This window comes from Macaca nemestrina, chromosome 4 (genome assembly GCF_043159975.1).
Source record: "Macaca nemestrina isolate mMacNem1 chromosome 4, mMacNem.hap1, whole genome shotgun sequence".
NCBI lineage: Eukaryota > Metazoa > Chordata > Mammalia > Primates > Cercopithecidae > Macaca > Macaca nemestrina.
The window spans coordinates 129,095,153-129,112,476 of record NC_092128.1 but is presented as its reverse complement, the minus strand read 5'-3'; the positions used below and the strand labels follow the sequence as shown (position 1 = coordinate 129,112,476).

The following is a 17,324-nucleotide window of genomic DNA, read 5'->3' as shown; positions in this document are numbered from 1 at the left end:
CTGGGAGAATATTCTTGATTCATTTTCCTTTTCTTCAGTTTTTCCTTTAACTTCTGACTTTATTGTCATCTAGCTTTGGCTGGGGTTATGGGAACTCTGAGCCTGGCTGGAGGTTCTTCCCACATGTACTTATGTTTTCCTGCCCAAAGGCCACTGGAATACTTTCTTTATCATTAAAATTCAATAGTTTAGCCAGGGTTGGCTCCAGGCCAGTCATTCTGTATTAGTTTTTCCAGGTATACGGTTTGCCCTTTGATTACTATGTACTTCTCTATCTCTGCACACAATCTTCTCTTTCTTTCTTTCTTTCTTTCTTTCTTTCTTTCTTTCTTTCTTTCTTTCTTTCTTTCTTTCTTTCTTTCTCTTTCTCTCTCTCTCTCTTTCTTTCTTTTTCTCCCTCTTTCCTTTTCCTTCCTTCCTTCCTTCTTTTTTCTTTCTTTCATTTTTTTCTCTCAATAGGAAAAAAAATCTAATAATCTGATTTTTAAATGGGCAAAAGATCAGAATAGATATTTCTCAAAAGAAGACATACAAATGACAAATGGGTATTTGAAAATGTACTCAACATCATTGATCATCAGAGAAACAGAAATCAAAACTACAATGAGCTATCATCCCACCCCAGTTAAAATGGTTTATATCCAAAAGACAGGCAATAACAAATTCTATTGAGTATGTGGAGAAAAGGGAACCCTGGTACACTGTTGGTGGGAATGTACATTAGTACAACCACTACGGAGAACGGTTTGGAGGGTCCTCAAAAAGCTAAAAGTAGAGCTACTTTATAATCCAGTAATCCTACTGCTAAGTATATATCCCAAAGAAAGAAAATCAGTATATTGAAGAAATATCTGCATTTCTATATTTATTGCAACACTATTCACAATAGCCAAGACTGGAAGCAATCTAAGTGTATATCAACAGGTAAATGGATAGAGAAGATGTGTTACATACACACAATGGAGTATTATTCAGCCATGAGAAAGAATAGAATCCTGTTATTTGCGACAACGTGGGTAGAACTGAAGATCATTATGTTAATTAAAATAAGCCAGACACAGAAATGCAAATTTTGCACGTTCCCAGTCATTTGTGGGTGCTAAAAATTAAAACAATTGAACTCAAAAATAGAGAGTAGAATGATGATTACCAGAATCTGGGAAGGGTAGTAGGCTGGAGGGGGTGCACAGGAATAATTAATGGGTACAAAAATACAGTTAGAATGAATAATATGTAGTATTTAGTAGTACAACAGGGTGACTGTAGTAAACAATAATTTATTGCATATTTAAAAATAGCTAAAAGAGGTCAGATGTGGTGGCTTATGTTTGTAATCCCAGCACTTTGGGACGCCAAGGCAGGTGGATCACCTGAGGTCAGGAGTTCGAGACCAGCGTGACCAACATGGCAAAACCCAGTCTCTACTAAAAATACAAAAATTGGCCAAGTGTGATGGCACACACCTGTAGTCCCAGCTATGCAGGAGGCTGAGGCAGGAGAATTGCTTGAACCTGGGGGAGGGGGGTGGACGTTGCAGTGAGCCAAGATCGCACCACTGCACTCCAACCCAGGTGACAGAGATAGACTCCATCTCAAAACAAAACAAACAAAACAAAGCAAAAAAGTGATAAGAGCATAATTGGATTGTTTGTAAAGCAAAGAAAGGATAAATGCTTAAGGTGATGGGTATCCCAGTAACCCTCCTGTAATTATTACACATTACATGCCTGTATCAAAACGTCTCATGCACCCCAAAAATATATATACCTACTAAGTACCCACAAAAATTTAAAGTAAAGCTTTTAAAACTCCCTATCTTGGCCATATGTGGGGCATCCACCTGTAATGCCAGTGTTTTTTGAGGCCAGGATGGGATGATCACTTGAGTCTGGGAGTTTGAGACCGAGACCCACCCAGGCAACATAACAAGACTCCTGTCTCTAATAATAAAAAAACTTAGCCAGGCATGGTGGGGCTCATGCCAGTAGTCCCAGCTCCTTGGGAGCCTGAGACAATAGGATCCCTTGAACCCAGGAGGTTGAGGCTTCAGTGAGCTATGATTGCCCCACTGCACTCCAGCCTGGGTGACAGAGCAAGACCATGTCTCTTAAAAAAACAAACCAATCCTAGCATGATCTGACCCTGCCTGCCACCCTCTATTCTTTTCCTCTTGCTTATTGTGCAGCAGGCATCTGGGCTGCTTTTCTACTCCTGTAAATGCCAAGTGGTTTCCCTCTTCAGGACCTTTGCACATGCTCTCCCCTGCCCGAAATGGACTTCCCATACCTCCTGCTGAAGCTGGATATTTCTCATGTTTCAGACCTCAGCTCCCATATCACCTTGGCAGAGAAATCCTCCCTCATCCTGTGGAGGGGGAATCATCCTCCTTTTCATTGCCTCCTCCTGCCGGGTTTTCCCAAAGCAGATATCACACTCAAAAATCAGCTTGCTATTTATTGAATTGCTTGTCTGTATGTCCTCCTCCCAAACTCACACCAAACCAGAACAGAGGCTCCCTGCGGCAGGAGTCCCATCTTATTCATTCTCAGAACCTAATACAGTACTTGGGACATAGTAGACACACAATAAATGTCATTAGAATGAATAAGTATCAAGGGGCCGGCTGTAGTGGCTCATGCCTGTAACCTCAGCTCTTTGAGAGGCCGAGGCAGGTGGATCACCTCAGGTTAGGAGTTTGAGACCAGCCTGGCCAACATGGTGAAACCTCGTCTCTACTAAAAATACAAAAATTAGCTGGGCATGGTGGTGCACACCAGTAATCCCAGCTACTGGGGAGGCTGAGGCAGGAGAACCACTTGAATCTGGGAGGTGAATATTGCAGTGAGCTAAGATTGTGCGACTACACTCCAGGCTGGGTGACAAAGTGAGACTCCATCTCAAAAAATAAATAAATAAAAAGAACAAAAAAAGAAAGAATAAGTATCAAGGAAGGAAGATTTTGTGATTTGCCATCTTTACATGGAAATCCTGCTTAACATTGACATTTTCTATTTGATGGTATTTCTATAATAAGAAATTGAAACTGAGCTAATTGAAAGAGAATGAGTTTGGGCACGGTGATTCATGCCTCGAATTCTAGCACTTTGGGAGGCTAAAGGGTGAGGATCATGTGAGGGTAACATTTTGAGACCAGCCTGGGCAACGTACAGAGAACCCTGTCTCTGCAAAAATAACATTTAAAAACTGAACCAGGTGTGCCAGGTGCAGTGGCTCATGCCTGTAATCCCAGCACTTTGGGAGGTTGAGGCTGGTGGATCACCTGAGGTCAGGAGTTCAAGACCAGTCAGGCCAACATAGTGAAACCCCATCCCTACTTAAAATACAAAAATTAGCCAGTGTGATGGCGAATGCCTGTATTTCCAGCTACTTGGGAAGCTGAGACAGGAGAATTGCTTGAACCTGGGAGGCAAAATTTGTAGTGAGCTGAGATCAGGCCATTGCACTCCAGCCTGGATAGCAAGAGTAAAACTTCATCACATGTGGTGGCACGTGCCTGTAGTGCCAGCTCTCAGGAGGCTGAGGGGGGAAAATCACTTGAGCCCAGGAGATAGAGGCTGCAGTGAGCCATGGTTGCACCACTGCACTCCAGCCTGAGGGACAGAACTAGACCTTATAGCAAAAAACAAAAAACAAAATAATCAAATGAAAAAAACCGGGCACGGTGGCTTATGCCTGTAATTCCAGGACTTTGGGAGGCCAAGGCGGGTGAATCACCTGAGGTAAGGAGTTCAAGTCCAGCCTGGCCAACATGGTGAAACACTGGATGTCTCTAGCCCACAGCCAGAGAGGACCTGAGGCCTGCCAGCAGCCGCGGAAGGGGGTTTGAAAGAGGATTCTGAAGCCTTGAGAGAGCTGCAGCCCTGGCTGACAGCTCGATTGTATCCTGGTGAGAGCCTGAGCCAGAGGACACAGCTAACCTCACCCAGATTCATAGCCCATGGAAACTGTGAGAAAAAAAAAAAAAAAAGTTTATTGTTTATTAAGCTGCTGAATTGGGGGCAATTTTTACCCAACAAGAGATAACGATTACAAGGATATTGCTTATTGCTCAAAATCACTATATAAAGCCCCTGAAAAATTGAAAGCTGCAACCAGGGAAACACTGAAAATCTCCAAGAACACTGTGTTTCTTCTTGAAGACAGTGAGAAAGCATATACATTTGTTTCCCTTTTAGTTTTGGCCACCAGGAAGCTCAGAGCCAAATTTACGACGCAATTTTATAATTTTGTAAGCCCCTATAGCCTGCTTATCTGTGTTCTGATTCCTGGCCTTTCATTTTATTCTGACTTTTGGTTTTCTTCGTCCTGATTGTATTAGCTCATCTTTATATTTTTCTATATTATTTGAATTATGGCAAACCACCTCAAATTCGGCTTACAGAGAAGCAAGGCATTCGTAAGTTTTTGTTGTTGTTGAGTCTTTCACTCTGTCACCCAGACTGGAGTGCAGCGGCACGATCTCAGCTCACTGCAACCTCTGCCTCCTGGGTTGCAGCAATTCTCATGCCTCATCCTCCCTAGCAGCTGGGATTACAGGCGCTCACCACTACACTCGTCTATTTTTTTTTTTTTTTTTTTTTTTTTTTAGACGGGGTTTCACTATGTAGACCAGGCTGGTCTCGAACTCCTGACCTCAAGTGAGCCACCTTCCTCGGCCTCCTAAAGCGTTGGGATTACAGGCTGTGCACCACCGCGCCCGGCCCATAAATCAATTTATAAAAACAGTTTTTTAATTTAAAACATAGTTTCGCACATTAAAAAAAAAAGTTTTGCACAGGTTGAACACAGAGTGCCTAGAGATGGTAGTGGGAAGATGAGGTCATAGGAGTGTGGCTCTAAAGTTCCGAGAATTGGCCAGGGTTGATTTGGATTGGGTCAGAAATACCAAGTGATAACGACGAAAAAGTGAAAAAGGATGGGAATCCAGAGGGAGGGGCCGAGGCCTCCCCCAGTCACCCACAGTAGCATCCTTGCAATGTTTTCCTTGCACCGGTCCCCTAAATCCCTCCCGCGCTAGCCGCCCGGTCCCGCCCGGTCCCGCCCGGTCCCGCCCGGCCCCGCCCCTCCCCGGCCCCCCCCTCCCCCGCCCTGCTCCTCCAGACACCGCCCCTCCCGGCTCCGTGCCTCTCTCTCCCGGGCCCCACCCTTCCCCGGGCCCCACGCCTGGAGCACGCCTGCCCCCTGGCCTCAGTCTCCGCCGGCCATCGGGGGTCCCGGCGGTTGCGTGCTCCGCCCCCTCCCTCCGCGCGGCGCTCGCCTTTCTCGGCCCACAGGCCTCACTCGGTTCAGGGCGGTTGGGCCACACGCCTGTGGGGGCGGGGCCGGAGCGGGAGACGGAGCCAATAGGGCGCGGCGGCAGCGGTGGCTGTTGCGGTGGCGGCTGCGTCGGACCCAGGCGGGCTGAGAAGGAGGCGGAGGGAGGCGGAGGAAGGCGGCGGCGGCGGCGGCGGCGCCCGTCCTGCTGAGAGTGTCGGTGCGGCGGTGGGAGAGGGTAACCGACATGCAGTGTGCGCCGCCGCTGGGATCCTGCTCTCCATCTGCGCCTACCATGTGGAGCTGGAGAAGAAGCGGGACCACGGGCCCTCTGCGACCTGGGACCCTGGATGAAGTGCTGCGCTGCACTTGCCTCCAGGTAGCCAGCGTTGGGGAGTGGGGCCGGGAGCGGCCGAGCGGGGCGAGCGTGGAGGCCGAGGCCGGGGAGCGCGCGGCTGGAGCTCGGGACTGTAGGCCGCGGGGGGACTGACGTGGTCGGGCCGGGCGGGGGCGACCCAAGCCCAGGTCGCGGGGAGGAGGTGGCGGTGCCGCGAGGCAGCCGGGGAGGAATGAGGTGGCAGAGTGCAGCCGGGAGGCCGGGGCAGACGGGGAGCGGTCGGGCGGGCTGGGACCGGGCTGGGCAGGAGCGCGAGGTGGCTGCGGAGGGTGGGTCTCGGCCGGCTTGACAGGTTTCCTGGTTCTCGGGAGGCGGCCGGGGGTGTGGGACCCTGTCCGCCGCACCCGCGACCAGCGGCCGCCTCTTGTCCCCACCATCACTGCAGCCGAGGCTCTGGGGCCGGCTCCGACCAGAGGAGGGTTGCGGTTCCCACTGTCTTCGTGATGCTGGGTCAGGTGTTTCCGTGGTCAGGCCTCTTTGTACTCCAGCACTGGTGAGAATTTGCAGACTTACTGGGACGGTGACATTTGCGGATAAACACGAATTTGACCCTATTCTGGAAGAAGTTACCGGCACTTAACATATCTGATTTCTTGGATTCCCTCTCGTATATTTCAGTGTGCCAGGAAGGGGGGAAATGATCTGAGTTCGAGTCTAGTTTAAGCTTCATTGGAGTAAAGGACAAGTATGTTATTTTTATGGCGGTGTTTTAGGCATTGGGATGACTTTTAAACATTGTTGCTTATTAATATAATAGGGTACCCATAACAGATTAAAAACACACGCTTTGCTAAACTGGAGCTATTGGTTTGTGTTACTGATCATTTTAGTGTTTTTTTTTTTTTTTTTTTAATGTTTTAATTGGTTTGTCTGTTAGGTTTTATTTTAATGCATTAAATTTCCCTAGGCAAGTTACTTTGAAAAAGGGGGGAATTTACATTTTAAAAGAGGCTGCTTTTTTTTTTTTTAATGCGGTGATTAAAAACATAACAAAAGTCGAAGGAATGATTTCAAAATTGACAGGTTACGATTTTAATAGAGACTATGTCTGATATTCAGATGTTTGTTAACAGTAGTCACATTTAAGCGATTTCTTCTCCTGTTGATTGGTAAATTGGTATGTATCAGAAATGTATAGCTCACTAGTTTATTTCGACTCACATATTGTTGATTACATGAACAAGGTAGCATTGGAGTTTGTCTTGTTATTGGTACAAACTTTAGGGAGCTGATCTTTCCACTTAGCTTTTTTCATGGACCAGATACTCTTTCTCATTTGCTCTTAAACAAAATTCCTGTAGCTTTTTACAGGGGAAATAATTATCATAGGGCCAAATGAAACTTTTTAAAAATACATTTAAAATGTAGGTATCAGGTTACAGGGGAAAATACACGGATGTGACAAAAAGCTCACATTTGTTGATGGTTATTCAGACCAAGGTTAATAGGCTGATTAGACTCTCAGATACTCTTTGAGAACCATTGAGTGTATTTTATGCAAATATTTTTATGTTATTTCCACTGTCAGAAAGGACTTTTAAACTTGTAAGTACCTTCCACCCAAAGTTAGTTGAATGAATAAATACATAAGAAAGAAATGTAGTAGCACATTTCAAGTATTTAAGAAACAAGAAGAGCTAAAAATAACTTTTGATCCTAGTTTAATATGGAATTTAAGCAGAATTTTTACCAATTTTTGATTTTTTTTTTGAAACAAGTAGTCTATAATGAATGGACCTTTTAACATTGGGGCATGGAAAGAGTACTTTACTGTATGCTTAAGTTGTTTTATTTTTTAAGAGGGAGTCTTGCTGTTGTCGCCCAGGCTGGAGTGCAATGGCGCGATCTTGGCTCACTGCAACCTCCGGCTCCGGGATTCAAGCGATTCTCCTGCCTCAGCCTCCCCAATAGCTGGGATTACAGACTCCCGCCATCATGCCAGGCTAATTTTTGTATTTTTAGTATAGAGGGGGTTTCTCCGTGTCGGCCAGGGTGTCTCAAACTCCTGACCTCGGTTAATCCGCCTGCCTCGGCCTCCCAAAGTGTGGAATTACCACCGTGAGCCACTGCGTGAGCCTTAAGAATTTTAAGTTCTTAAAATTGCCGTTTCTTGGCTGGGCGCAGTGGCTCAAGCCTCAATCCCAGCACTCTGGGAGGCTTAGGTGGGCGGATCAACCGAGGTCAGGAGTTTGAGACAGGCCTAGCCAACATAGTGAAACCCCATCTCTACTAAAAAATACAAAAATTAGCCGGACTTGGTGGCGCATGTCTGTAGTCCCAGCTACTGGGGAGGCTAAGGCAGGAGAATCTCTTGAACCCAGGAGGCAGAGGTTGCAGTGAGCCGAGATCGCGCCATTGCACTCCAGCCTGGGCGACAAGAGTGAGACTCCATCTAAAAAAAATAAAAATAAAAAAATAGTAAGAATGAACATTTCTTTAAAAAAGAGAGTTTTGAACCATTTAATAAGCATACACTCCAACTATTCTCATAGTTATATATCCTGCAAAGCTGTGTGTTTGTGCACCATAAAACATCAAGTAGTATATTAAAAGTATATAAGTACATGTAAGACTAAAGGTAACTGGATCTCTTTATAGTTTTCAATGTGAATTTAATACGTTGTGACTGAAAGTGATGTTTCATTGTATAGCTGTTGACATAAAATAATTTAACTTAGATGCTTGCTAAAGGAGGATGGGTAAAAATAAGATACGCTAATAAGAAGAGTAAGTAACTTATTTGCCATCTACACAGTGAAATTACTTTAAGAAATTTGTTCAATTTGATGAGCCTGTTTATAAACTACTTGCAAAAATCAAGTAGTTTATAAACTTATCATTTCATAAATGAATTTACAAATCAACTTGTTTTTCAAGTAGTTTATAAACAGGCTGATCAAAATCACATGTGTGTATATACATATATAATCACATATATTTGTACATGTATAGACTCATTCTTTTGGAAGTGGGTAGACAAAATATTGAAAGTTTTTATTTTGTCAACCTGAAAGAGACTTTAAATGAAAGCTGATTATTGGAGACCTCAAGTTAGTTTATTATGATAGTGATTGCCATGTAGCAGTACTATCCCAAATGTGACTGTTTTAGGAAAAGACAGTTTGAGCCCAGAGGAAAGTTAACAGATGAAAAAGATTCCGAAGAAAGTAATCTTCGAGGATCCAGAGTCAGCTCATGGTTTTGAATTGCTTAAACTCACTTTATTCTCATTTCACAATCCCTAAATGTCTTAACCCAAACAGAATAAGGTAGAGATTAATGAGAGAATCTTGAGGGGCATCTGTGTGTAAAGTCCTCTATTATTCTGGGGAGGCATAATGATGGGACGTTCCAGACTTATAGATTTCTAAAGAAATATTTTCCCCAAATTAGGAGGCTACAGTAGAAATGCTGATTTTTTAATTCTACCAGGTACAGCCAATAAAAAGAGTAACACACCACTATCTCCTATCACCATCATTTCATTTAACAAGAGGATATTTCCATTCAAACAATTTGAAAGAACAGAATCTCTCAGAATAAAAGATCTTTAAATGGGGAATCATTTAGCTCTATGGAAAAGTTTACTTTCAGACCAGCCTGGTCAACATGCTGAAAGCCTGTCTCTAGTAAAAATACAAAATTATCTGAGTGTGGTGGCATACACCTGTAATCCTAGCTACTCCAGAGGCTGAGGCAGGAGAATCACTTAAACCCTGGAGGCCGAAGTTGCAGTAAGCTAAGATCGCACCATTGCACGCCACCCTGTGTGACACAGTGAGACTCAGTCTCAAAAAAAAAAAAGAAGTTTACTTTCATGTTCTTACTATTTCCCATAAATCATTGAAAACTCTGCTGCAAACCTGCACCAGCCTGCCAGCTAACATTAAGTTAGCACTCCCTGCCCCCTTGGTTTGGTACACTGAGCTCAAATCTAAGGAATCGGTGTGGGCTTCCAGCCCTCCCAGTTCTTAGACTTGTAGCCTTATCTTCATGATGCCTCAGTTTCTTATCTTTATTTTATTTTATTTTATTTTTGAGATGGACTCTCGCTCTGTCACCCAGGCTGGAGTGCAGTGGCCGGATCTCAGCTCACTGCAAGCTCCGCCTCCCGGGTTCACGCCATTCTCCTGCCTCAGCCTCCCGAGTAGCTGGGACTACAGGTGCCCGCCACATCGCCTGGCTAGTTTTTTGTATTTTTCACTAGAGACGGGGTTTCACTGTGTTAGCCAGGATGGTCTCTATCTCCTGACCTGGTGATCCACCCGTCTCGGCCTCCCAAAGTGCTGGGATTACAGGCTTGAGCCACCGCGCCCAGCCTCATTTTCTTATCTTAACTAGAGATTTTAACATCTACTTAGGGCCTGGTGCAGTGGTTCACACCCGTAATCCCAGCACTTTGGGAGGCTGACACCTGGCAGAGCTCTTGAGCTTAGGTTTCAGACCAGCCTGGGCAACAGGGCAAAACCCTGCCTGTACAAAAAATACAAACGTTAACCGGGCATGGTGGCATATGCCTGTATTTCCAGCTTCTTGGGATGCTGAGGTGTGAGGATCACTTGAGCTTGGGAGGCCGAGGTCCATAGTGAGCCATGATGGTGCCACTGCACTCCTGCCTGGTTGGTAAAGAGAGACCCTGTCTCAAAAAAGAAACAAATAAACCAAAAAAAAACCTACTTTGCTAGATGAGTGTTAGGATGAAAAGTGATACATGTATGTTCCTGAAATAAAGTTTGTCCTCAGTTGTAGCTGTCACCATTGATTGGAGATGTTCCTTTTTTTTTCAGTGTTTGATAATAAGTGCCTTTAAGTATAATAAGTTTCTTGTATATACTTGTTTATATATTTGGATATTAATTGTTTTAATGTAGCATATTGCTGACATAAAGACATGTTCATTTAAAACAGTTTTGAAGTTGTGCAAGAGAAACTAATATGCAGAATTTTTTTTTTTAGATGGAATCTTGCTCTGTCACCCAGGCTGGAGTGCAGTGGCGCGATCTCAGCTCACTGCAACCTCCGCCTTGTGGGTTCAAGTGATTCTCCCATCTCAGCCTCCCGAGTAGCTGGGATTTCAGGCACCCGCCAGTATGCTTGAGGAAGTTTTGTATTTTCAGTGGAGACAGGGTCTCGCCATGTTGGCCAAGCTGGTCTTGAACTCCCGACCTCAGGTGATCCACCTGCCTCAGCCTCCCAAAGTGCTGAGATTACAGGTGTCAGCCACTGTGCCCGGTTTTAATATGCAAAATATTCTACGTAAGTATTTCCTGTATATTAGACCCCGTCTAAGAAGGGTTTCTATGTAAGCATAGTACAAATGATCTAGAAAGGCTAATAGACTTGGTAAATCTACATTTCTTAAAACTATAAAAATAGTCCGGTTGTCCTATGGTATATGTATAGGACATATACTATAGGGGATTGGTTCCAGGACCCCTGTTTTCACCAAAATCCTGGCATAGTCAAGTCCCCACTGTGGGCCGTGCAGTACCTGGGTATATGAAAAGTTGGGCCTCCATATATGCAAGTTTCATTCTGCATTTGGTTGAAAAAGATCCACATATAAGTGGGCCCACGGAGCTTAAACCCATGTTGTTCAAGGGTCCACTGTATTTGAAAATCAAGTCCATGAAAAAGTTGCCATGTTTTACAAAATGTTGAATTACTACCTCCCCCATATCAAAATGTTGGATTATTACCTCCCCTGTATCTTAAAGTGCAATCTATTTACTACCCCATTGAGATAATGAGACTTTTAGAATTAGAATAGAACCTGGAGCAGGACATGTTGGTTCACACCTGTAATCCCAGCTGATGTGGGTGGGTCACTTGAGTTTAGGAGTTTGAGAACAGCCTGGCCAACACAGTGAAACCCTCTCTCTACTAAAATTGCAAAAAAATTAGCTGGGTATGGTGGTGGGTGCCTGTAATCCCAGCTACTCAGGAGGCTGAGGCAGGAGAATCGCTTGAACCTAGGAGGCAGATGTTGCAGCGAGCTGAGATCACACCACTACACTCTAGCCTGGGCAACAAGAGCCTTAAAATAAAAAAGCCGGGTATGGTGGCGGGCACCTGTAATCCCAGGCAGGAAAATCACTTGAACCTGGGAGGAAGAGGCTGCAGTTAGCCGAGATTGCGCCATTGGACTCTAGCCTGGGCAACAAGAGAAAACTCCATCTCCAGAAAAAAAGAATGTAGAAGTATTTACTGCTTCTTGCTTTGTCTGAGATTCACAGGTTAAGTGACTTGCCCAACACAGGTTGTTGTTATCTTGGGCAAGATATCTTGGGCAGGATATCTTGGACAAATTGAGACTTGACACCTGGCTTCCAGAGTACTTCTTTAGAGTCCCCTTTGCACCCTACTGCCTGAGCCTGAAAGTTCTAGATGAGTTTGAACAACATAGTGAGGCCCTGTCTCTACAAAAAATAGCCAGGCATGGTAGCATATACTTGTAGTTCTAGCTACTCAGGAGGCTGAGGTGGGAGGATCGCTTCAGCCTGGGAGGTTGAGGCTGCAGTGAGTTGTGATCACGCTACCGCACTGCAGAGAGGGCCACAGAGCAAGACCCTCCCTCTCTCAAAAAAAAAAAAAAAAAAAGGGTTAAAAATATATCTTCTTTTTAAAAAATAGAAGGCCAATATAGATATCACAGAAATTGTCATATTGTCAGATTCTTTTCTGTACTCAGCCCTAAAAAAACATGCTGTCTTCAACTTTACTTAGTTGAAGACAACTTTATTTAGTTGAAGAGAGAAAAGGTTCTAATTTGAGTTCCCTTTATCCAAGGAGTTTCCACTTTTACTATGTATTTTTCAAACTGAAAAGAGACTTTGTATTTAATCTCAGATGTCATTAAGTACTTGAAATAAATTAGATTTCTAGTTAAATTAAGAGCTGCTTCAGGTTCTTAATTAGTAGTACATTCAATAGTCAGGAGTGCACACTGTTGTTGTTGAGACGGAGTTTCACTCTTGTTGCCCAGGCTGGAGTGCAATGGTGCGATCTCGGCTCACTGCAGCCTCTGCTTCCTGGGTTCAAATGATTCTACTGCCTCAGGCATGAGCCACCATGCCCAGCTAATTTTGTATTTTTAGTGGAGATGGGGTTTCTCCATGTTGGTCAGGCTGGTTTTGAACTCCCGACCTCAGGTGATCCGCCTGCCTCAACCTCCCAAAGTGCTGGGATTACATGCATGAGCCCCCATGCCTGGCCAGGATACACACTCTTAATTTCATGGTCTCCTGTTACCATGAAGCCATTTTCCAGATATATAAAATCTGTAATTTTCACAAAACCAATATATAGAGTATGTGGCTACTGTCTTTCTTTTTTCATTTTTTGAGACAAGGCTTCTCTCTGTTGCCCAGGCTGGAGTGCAGTGGCATGAACAAGGCTCACAGCAGTCTTGACCTTTCAGGCTCAAGGGATCCTCCCACCTCAGCCTCGAGTATCTGGGACCACAGATGTGTGCCCACACGCCTGGCTCATTTTTAGATTTTGTAGAGACGGGGGTCTTGCCATATTGTCTGGATGGGTCCAGAAATCCTGGGTTCAAGTAATCTGCTGGCCTCAGCCTTCTAAAGTGCTGAGGTTATAGGCGTGAGCCACCGTGCCCTGCTTGTCTTCTTTTTCAAGTTGGTCAGTTCTCCTTGCAATGAATGCCTTTCCCCTTACTTTTTTTTTTTTTTTTTTTTTTTGAGACGGAGTCTTGCTCTGTAGCCTGGGCTGGAGTGCAGTGGCCGGATCTCAGCTCACTGCAAGCTCCGCCTCCCGGGTTTGCGCCATTCTCCTGCCTCAGCCTCCGGAGTAGCTGGGACTACAGGCGCCCGCCACCTCGCCCAGCTAGTTTTTTGTATTTTTAGTAGAGACGGGGTTTCACCGTGTTAGCCAGGATGGTCTCGATCTCCTGACCTCGTGATCCACCCGTCTCGGCCTCCCAAAGTGCTGGGATTACAGGCTTGAGCCACCGCGCCCGGCTTTCCCCTTACATTTGAACATCTGAGGAATTACTGACATAAAAAATTTCCGTTTCTTTCTCTGTCTTTTTTTTTTTTCTGAGATGGAGTCTCACTCTGTCACCCAGGCTGAAGTGCAGTGGCTCGATCTTGGCTCACTGCCACCTCGGCCTCCCAGGTTCAAGTGATTCTCCTTCCTGTCTTCTGAGTAGCTGGGATTATAGGTGCTCACCACCATGCCCAGCTAATTTTTGTATTTTCTAGTAGAAACAGCATTTTCATCATATTGGCCAGGCTGATCTCGAACTCCTGACCTCAGGTGATCCACCCGCCTCGGCCTCCCAAAGTGCTGGGATTATAGACAATGAGTCACCATGCCCGGCCTGTCCATGGATTTTTTTTAAAAATGTGCTTTGAGCAATCTAAAACGAAAGCAGTCTGCCTAAAATTTATATTCATATATTTCTACTATACTACAGATATTGATTTTGTGGAGCTATGATTTCATAAGATATTTTAACAGTAATGAAACATTTTATAATTCTGTATATTGTTATTTTCTAAAAAGTTTAGTTATTTAAGTGCAAATGCAATGGACAGGAGTGATCATATTGAAGCACTAGGAAAAACTTTGTGGGTAAAAATTCGACCTCAAATATGCAAAAATTTAACTTCCCCTGTGGAAATAATGTCTTTTTACAAAAGAAAAATGAACATATTTGTTTGCAAGGTGTTCTTATACACACACACACACGTGCGTGTGCCTTTAGAAATGGTACCCAGGCCGGGTGCAGTGGCTCATGCCCGTAATCCCAGCACTTTGGGTGGCCAAGGTGGGTGGATCACCTGAGGTCAGGAGTTTGAGACCAGCCTGGCCAACATGGTGAAACCCTGTCTCTACTGAAAATACAGAAGTCAGCTGGGTGTGGTGGCATGCGCCTGTAATCCCAGCTACTCGGGAGGCTGAGACAGGAGATTGCTTGAACCTGGAAGGTAGAAGTTGCAGTGAGCCTAGATTGCACCATTCTACTCCAGCCTGGGCGACAGAGTGAGACTCTATCTTAAAAAAAAAAAAAAAAAAAAAAGAATATGGTAACCAATCTATATTCTTTTTAGGTGATCTTTGAAAAACAAAACCTGTCTGCAAACACATCGAGGTGGGGCAAGAGTGTGTGAAAATGGGACATTAATTAAGATTGATTGATGGAATAAGTGATGTAGAAAGCAGACAAAGTCCTTTCCACAATTTTGATGAAAGTTCTTTCAATTTGTCTCATCACTCAGCTTAATAAGAAATAAAATTGAAAATAATTTACATTGTCCTACTATTTACATTTTACTAACTCCATATGTGTAGAGGTATAAGGGATTTTTAGAAGAGAAACAAAGTTAAGACTTTTAAACCTGAATTTGGATAAAAGATGAATCTTCAAAAGTATTGATAATTTTGGAAAATAATTTTTAAGAAAGGCATGACAGCCAGTGATTATCTAGTTAGGCAATTTGTTGCCAGGAATTGTGAAGCTTTACTATAAAAACTATAGGATGAATGATGAATCCTCGATGCTGAGATTTTATTTGTCTTCTTTTTTAATAGATGGACATTGTACCATTGATTACCAAAGCAGATACAATTTCTAGAAATGATTTACAGATGTTTAAGAGTAAGATAATGAGTGAATTGATTTGCAGTGGCATCCAGATACATCAGCTCTTAACAGATGAAGAAACTGCTGCTCAAGCGATCTCCTCAATTAATGTAAGTTTCAGTAACAATATCTGACAAAGAGGCTATAAAAGAGTGTTTATCCAGAATCTAGTGTGAGAATTTTTACATTTTCTTCATTTTGAAAAGTGTCTGCTGATAATTGATTCTTTGTAAGCAGATTTATTTAGATTTAATTCAAACACTGTGTTCCTCAAGGATATTGGCCTATAATTTTCTTCTTGGAAGTATATTTTCTTGCTTTGATATCAAGGGGATGCTGCCTCATAAAATGACTCTGAAGGTGTTACCTCTTTTTTCTATTTTTTCAAAGAATTTGAGGATGTTTTATATTAAAATTTCTTTGAATGTTTGGTAGAATTTACCCATGAAGTAATCTGGTCCTGGGCTATATTTTGGAGTTTTGAAAAATTACTTCTTTAGTTTCTCTTTTTGTTATTGGTCTCTTTAAGCTCTCTATTTATTCTCCATTCAGTCTTGGTAGGTTATATGTTTCTAGTCATTTCACCATTTCTTCCAAGTTGTCAAATTGGTTGATTTATAATTGTTCATACTAGTCCAGTATAATTCTGTTTATTTCTGTAAGAAATAAATTTCTGTAATAATTTGTAATATCTTCTCTTTCATTTCTTATTTTATTAACATGTTCTCTATTTTTGCCCTTAGTCAAGGTAAGGGCTTTGATTTTGATTTTTTTTCCCCCAAATCAACTCTTAGCTTAATTGATTATTTTTTTTTGTTTTAGTTTTTGAGACAGAGTCTCACTGTGTTGCCCAGGCTGGAGTGCAGTGGCACAATCTTGGCTCACTGTGACCTCCATCTCCTGGATTCAAGCGATTCTCCTGCTTCAGCCTCCTGAGTAGCTGGATTTACAGGAGCGTGCCACCACGCCTGGCTAATTTTTGTATTTTTAGTTCAGACAGGGTTTCACCATGTTGGCTGGGCTGGTCTCGAACTCTTGGCCTCAAGAGATCTCCTGGGATTACAGGCATGAGCCACCGTGCCTGGCCGATTAAAATTTTTTAAATTCTCTATTTCATTTATTTATGCTCTAATCTTTGTTATTTCTTTCCTTCTGCTAATTTTTTTTTTTTTTTGGTGTAAGGTTAGGTTGTTTATTTGAGATCTTTTTGGGTTTTTTTGAGACGGAGTCTCCTTCTGTCGCCCAGGCTGGAGTGCAGTGATGCAATCTCGGCTCACTGCAACCTCCGCCTGCCAGGTTCAAGCAATTCTCCTCCCTCAGCCTCCCGAGTAGCTGGGACTACAGGCCTGCACCACCATACCCAGCTAATTTTTTTTGTATTTTTGGTAGAGATGGTGTTTTACCGTGTTAGCCAGGCTGGTTTTGAACTCCTGACCTCAGGCAATCCACCTGCCTCAGCCTCCCAAAGTGCTGGAATTACAGGCATGAGCCACCATGCATAGGCGAGATCTTTTTTTTAAAAGATGTAGGTGTTGGCCGGGCGCGGTGGCTCACGCCTGTAATCCCAGCACTTTGGGAGGCCAAGGTGGGCGGATCACAAGGTCAGGAGATCGAGACCACGGTGAAACCCCGTCTCTACTAAAAATACAAAAAATTAGCCGGGCGCGGTTGTGGGCGCCTGTAGTCCCAGCTACTCGGGAGGCTGAGGCAGGAGAATGGCGTGAACCCGGGAGGCGGAGCTTGCAGTGAGCCGAGATCGCGCCACTGCACTCCAGCCTGGGCGACAGAGCGAGACTCCGTCTCAAAAAAAAAAAAAAAAAGAAAAAAAGATGTAGGTGTTTACTACTATAAACTTCCTTTGTTTTTTATTTTAGATTCAGAGGGTGTAAGTGCATATTTGTCAAATAGATATGTTGAATAATGGTGAGGTTTGGCTTCTAGTGTAACTATCCTGAGATAGTAAACTTTGTACCCAACAGATCTTTTTTTTTTTTTTTTTTTTTTGAGACATGGTCTCACTCTGTTGTCCCAGCTGGTGTGCAGTGC

The 17,324-nt window shown here is 43.7% G+C and overlaps 1 pseudogene; it reads left to right on the top strand.

The window, feature by feature from the left end:
* Positions 1-5,391: 5,391 nt before the first annotated feature.
* LOC105466770 (septin-14-like) overlaps positions 5,392-17,324 on the top strand; it is a 70,819-nt pseudogene continuing 58,886 nt past the window's right edge.